The 5,908-nt window shown below is 58.3% G+C and overlaps 1 pseudogene; it reads left to right on the forward strand.

Annotated features, from left to right (window-relative positions):
* The first annotated feature begins 4,345 nt into the window (after positions 1 to 4,345).
* Positions 4,346 to 5,473, forward strand: LOC144486903 (isocitrate dehydrogenase [NAD] subunit gamma, mitochondrial pseudogene; annotated as a pseudogene).
* Positions 5,474 to 5,908: the final 435 nt, after the last annotated feature.

The following is a 5,908-nucleotide window of genomic DNA, read 5'->3' on the forward strand; positions in this document are numbered from 1 at the left end:
ACCGCTGCGTACGTGTTGCACCTTTATTTCATCACGTGTTTCTCAAACTGCACCACTTCCACATTTGCGTTTCCTGCAGAGGCCATTTTGTTGGCCGCTCGCAGGCTGTTGGCCACTTGCAGGCTGTCGGCCATTTTGTTGGCTACTGTCAGGAAGTTGGCCATTGTGATGATTGCTCAGAGGCTGTCGGCCATTTTGTTGGCTGCTCTCTGGCAGTCGGCCATTGTGTTGGCTGCGCGAAGGCTGTTGGATTGTCACAGGCAGTTCGCCATTTTGTTGGCCACTCGCAGGATGTCTGACATTTTGTTGGCTGCCCTCAGTCAGGCAGCCATTTATTTAGCTGCTTCTGGCAGTTGGCTATTTTGTTAGCTGCTCTCAGGCAGTCATAGAAATCATAGAAACCCTAACAGTGCGGAAGGAGGCCATTCGGCCCATCGAGTCTGCACCGACCACAATCCCACCCAGGCCCTACCCCCACATATTTACCCGCTAATCCCTCTAACCTACGCATCTCAGGACACTAAGGGGCAATTTTTAACCTGGCCAATCAACCTAACCCGCACATCTTTGGACATCCATTTTGTTGGCTGCTCTCTGGCAGTCAGCCATTTTGTTCACCGTTTGCAGGTATTGGGCATTTTGTTGGCTGTCCTCGGGCAGTCGGCCATTTTGTTGGCCGCTTGGAGGCCGTTGCCATCTTGTTGGCCGCTCTCAGGGTAGGCGGCTCTCTTGTTGGCCCTCCTCAGTCAGGCTATCATCCGTTCCATTGGCTATCGGCCATTGCCCAGTCTGCGGCGTACTTGCTTTGCACCGTTGTGCCCAGGTGTCACTCATGATCTGAATTGAAGCGGCATCGTGGGTCGCTCGACTTTTCCAGCAGTCGCCTCCTCAACTTAGATAATCGCCAGGCCTGGTTGGTGAAAGGTCCCTGTCTAAGCCCTCACCCAACCTCCCCCCGACCACATTAGGCCATCTTCCCTCTCTCCGCCCCCACATCCTTCTATGAGGCTTCGGCCAAGAGGGTGACCTTGGGGCCTGCCTCAGCCTCCTCCGGGGGGGCCCTGCCGGAAGGTTCCGCTCCAAACATGCGCGCTGACTCCCCCGGTCGCCCGGGGCAACCCTGTGTTGACGACGACAACACTTGTCTGTCAGCACCGGAATAACAACGCTGGAAAGGCCAAATCTGATGGAAGGGAGAAAAATGCACCCAAGCCAGGGCCAACAACATTGTTACCATGGTTACCGACAATACGAAATACAGGTTTAGTGAGTTCAACTGCAGCGGCAAGTCATGAGAATTGACTTGAATGTGCTTGAGGAAGCACATTGTGTACAGCTCTTTTTTTAAACAAATATTTCCCTCGGGAATGTGTGGATATTACAGGCGAGGACCCACCACCACTCCGCCCCCCTCCCTCCTCCTCCCCTTCCCTGGTTTCCTCAGGTCACTCAAGACTTGGCCTGTTTTTCTTCCCAGACCAGGGAATGGGGGGAGGGAGTGGGGGGGAAACAGGTTCCCTGCCCCTTGCAGGCCCAGCCCCAGAGAGAGGTAGGGATAAGGTCCATCCTGCGCCCGTGAGAAATTGGAGCAAGATGGCACCGTTGCCCCCCCACCCCCCCCCTCAAACCCGTCCCACTGTTCAGCCCAATCGTGACCCAGGTTCTGCCCCCTTTTGCCACCCACGCCCGTCTTGATCCCCCATGATAAGTTTAAAGTTCATTAGTGTCGCAAGTAGGCTTATATCAACACTGCAATAAAGTTGCTGTGAAAATCCCCTTCTCTGCTCTTAGGTAGTCGGCCATTGTGGGATTCCTCCAGGTATTCCGGTTTCCTCCCACAGTTCAAAAGATGTGTTGGTTAGGTACATTGAACCGTGCTAAACTCTCCCTCAGTGTAACCGAACATCCGCAACTAGGAGATTTTCACAGTAACTTCATTGCAGTGTTAATATAAGCCGACTTGTGACACTAGTAAATAAAGAACAAAGAACAATACAGCACAGGAACAGGCCCTTCGGCCCTCCAAGCCCGCGCCGCTCCCTGCTCCAAACTAGACCATTCTTTTGTATCCCTCCATTCCCACTCCGTTCATGTGGCTATCTAGATAAGTCTTAAACGTTCCCAGTGTGTCCGCCTCCACCACCTTGCCCGGCAGCGCATTCCAGGCCCCCACCACCCTCTGTGTAAAATACGCCCTTCTGATATCCGTGTTAAACCTCCCCCCTCTCACCTTGAACCTATGACCCCTCGTGAACGTCACCACCGATCTGGGAAAAAGCTTCCCACCGTTCACCCTATCTGTGTCTTTCATAATTTTATACACCACTATTAGGTCACCCCTCATAGAGGTGTATAAAATTATATGTATAAACTTTAGTCACATAAACCGTAGCACCCGGAGGAAACCCACGCAGACACGGGGAGAACGTGCAGCCTCCACACAGACAGTGACCTGAGATGGGAATCGAACCCGGGTCCCTGGTGCTGTGAGGCAGGAGCGTTAATCACTGTGCCACATGCCGTGATGATAGGGGAGGCATTGTCTGAGGTAAAGTTGCTATCTTCATGCAGGTTGCCTCACTGGCTAGCAGTCTTTCTCTGCAGCTTAGAGTTTAACACTCGGCCACTCGTCATATCTTCATTAATTTACTCTTCCACGGGGAATTACTGGCCGGGCCCAGCATTTATCACCCGTCCCTAATTGTCCCTCGAGAAGGTGGTGGGTGAGCCGCCCCTTCTCGAACCCGCTGCAGTCCCCGTGTGGTGTGGGTAACACCCACAGTGCCGTTAGGGAGGGAGTTCCGGGATTTGGACCCCAGCCCCAGTGAAGGAACGGCCGGTATATTCCCCAGTCGGGATGGTGAGTGAGGCTCGGAGGGGGAACTTGCAGGTGGTGGTGCTCCCCATGTGTCTGCTGCCCCCTCGTCCTTCTAGACGGTAGAGGTGGCGGGTTTGGAAGGTGCTGTCGAAGGAGCCTCGGCGAGTCGCTGCGGTGCATCTTGTAGACGGTACACACACACACTGCTGCCACTGTGCGTGGGTGGTGGAGGGAGCGAGTGTTTGAGGGTGGGGTGCCCATCAACGTGGGGCTGCTTTGTCCTGGATGGTGTCGAGCTTCCCGAGTGTTGTCGGAGCCGCGCTCATCCAGACAAGTGGGGAGTGTCCCATCACACTCCTGACTTGTGCCTTGTAGATGGTGGACAGACCTTGGCGGGGAGTCAGGAGGTGAGTTACTCTCTGCAAGATTCCCAGCCTCTGACCTGCTCTGGTAGCCACAATTTTTGTATGGCTGGATCCGGTTCAGTTTCTGGTCCCCCACCCCCAGGGTGATCAAATGGTGGAGCAGACGATGGGCTGAATGGCATAATTCTGCTCCTATGTCTTATGGTCTTATGTGGACACATAAGATACTGAGCCGGTGGATGCTGAATGAAGTGTTCCATCCTCTCCATATGGTGGAGGGGGCAATGTCTTTGACCATTCCATTCCCTCTGTGGTTTGGGGTTGTAGGGAGGAAGGGATGGGGTGGAGGTGCATCCTGAGGTAGAGCCTTCACCGCACGTGCTTAGCCCCTCGCGCAACGGGTCCAGCGCTAGTTAGCAGTGGGCGTGGCACCCAAGTTGGCGCCTGTGGGGAACGTGTGGCGTTATTGTCCGGATGGTGGCGGGGGGGGGGGGGGGGGTCATCTAGGAAACCGAATGGCTTTGCAATTGGGGGTGGGGTGGGATGGGTCAGGATTGGATGGCATGGGCACTGCGGGTTGCGCAGGCTGTGTGAGGGGGGAGGGAGGGAGTGAGCGGCATCATCCTCATATCACAATGGAGGGTGATGGCCACTGGGGTGGTGGGCGGGACCTCAGTGACATCACAGTAGGGTGGGACGGGGCCAGAGGGGAAGTGGGCGGGCACTCGGGTCACCTGACAGCAGGGTGTGGTGGGGCAAGGCGAGTGGGGTTGGGGGGGGAGGGAACTATTGACATCACAATAGGGTGGGACGGGGCCTGTGTGCAGGCGGGCGGGCACACAGTCAAGTTACAATACGATTGGGTGGGGCCTGAGTGTCAGTGGGCGGGGAGTCAGTGAAGTCACGATAGGGTGGGGGGGAGGGATTAGGTGACATCACAATAGGATGGGGCAGGGCCTGAGCGGCCAGGGGAGGGACTAGGTGACATCACAATAGGATGGGGCAGGGCCTGAGCGGCCAGGGGAGGGACTAGGTGACATCACAATAGGGTGGGGCCTGTGGGGTAGTAGGCGGGGCCTCTGACGTCACCAACCGGCAGGGGCGGTTTCTTGCCTCCCACCCGCCAGCCCCCCCCCCTCTCTCCCTCCTCCACTCTGAGCAAATGGCCGCCCTCAGGTGGCTTTCCCGCCTGCTCCTCGTCGCCAGGCCTCCCGGCGCCCGGGGGCCCGTCAGAGGCTACTCCCTTGACCAGCCGCGACACAGCATGCTGTATGGCGGCCGAGCCACCGTCACCGTCATCCCGGGCGACGGCGTGGGGCCTGAGCTGATGGGCCACGTCCAGCGAGTCTTCGAGGCCATCCACGTGCCGGTGGATTTCGAGGAGGTGCGTGTGGACAGCAGCGCCACCGACGGCAGGGACATCGGCGCCGCCATCACGGCGGTCCGCCGCAACCGGGTGGCATTGAAGGGCAACTTCGAGACTTCGGTGGAGAAGATGCCAGCCCACCACCGCTCGCTCAATGTGCTGTTCCGTACCGAGCTCGACCTCTTTGCCAGCGTCAACCACTACCGCAGCCTGCCGGGCGTGGCGTCCCGGGCTGGGCAGCTGGACATTGTGGTGGTGCGGGAGACCACCGAGGGCGAGTACGCCCACCTAGAACACGAGAGCGTGCCCGGCGTGGTGGAGAGCCTGAAGATCATCACCCGGCGGCGCTCCACCAGGCTGGCCGAGCTCGCCTTCAGCTATGCCCGCCGGAACGGCCGTCGGCAGCTGGCCGTGGTGCACAAGGCCAACATCATGAAGTTGGCGGACGGGCTGTTCATGGAGTGCTGCCGGGAGGTGTCCGCCGGCTACCCGGAGATTGAGTTCAGCGACGTGATCGTGGACAACGCCACCATGCAGCTGGTGAGGCGGCCCGGCCAGTTCGACGTCTTGGTGACGCCCAGCCTCTACGGGGTGGTGATCAACAACCTGTGCGCCGGGCTGGTAGGGGGCCCCGGCTTGGTGCCGGGCGCCAGCTACAGCCGCCGGTGCGCTGTCTTCCAGACCGCCATCCGCAACACCGCCCCCCGCATGGCCAACCGCAACGTGGCCAACCCCACCGCCATGCTGCTGGCCAGCTGCCTGATGCTGGACCACCTGCGGCTGGGCAGGCACGCCAGCCTCATACGCAACGCCGTCCTGAGGGCCGCCCGGGACGCCAAGACCCGCACGTCCGACATCGGGGGACACGCCTCCTCCACCGACGTGGTGGACTACGTGATCGAACGGATCGTGAAGATGTCCTGAAAGGCTTCAAGACGGACAGTTTTAATCTACCCCCCCATCCCACCCCATTCCCCAAATTGCCCCCCCATCAAATGACACTCACCCTCCCCATTCCCCAAATGATGCTCACCCTCCAATCAACCCTCCTCCTCCTCCACCATACTATTCACCAAATTGTCCCCCTAATGCTGCTCACCCTCCCCATTCTGCCAAATTGTCCCCCCAGCAAATGACACTCACCCTCCCCATTCCCCCAAATTGCCCACCCCAAATGACGCTCACCCTCCCCATTCCCCAAATGACGCTCACCCTCCCCATTCCCCAAATGACGCTCACCCTCCCCATTCCCCAAATGACGCTCACCCTCCCCATTCCCCAAATGACACTCACCCTCCCCATTCCCCCAAATGCCCCCCCAAAATGATGCTCACCCACCCCATTCCCCCAAATTGCCCA

The sequence above is a fragment of the Mustelus asterias genome, unplaced genomic scaffold (genome assembly GCF_964213995.1).
Source record: "Mustelus asterias unplaced genomic scaffold, sMusAst1.hap1.1 HAP1_SCAFFOLD_510, whole genome shotgun sequence".
Taxonomy (NCBI): domain Eukaryota; kingdom Metazoa; phylum Chordata; class Chondrichthyes; order Carcharhiniformes; family Triakidae; genus Mustelus; species Mustelus asterias.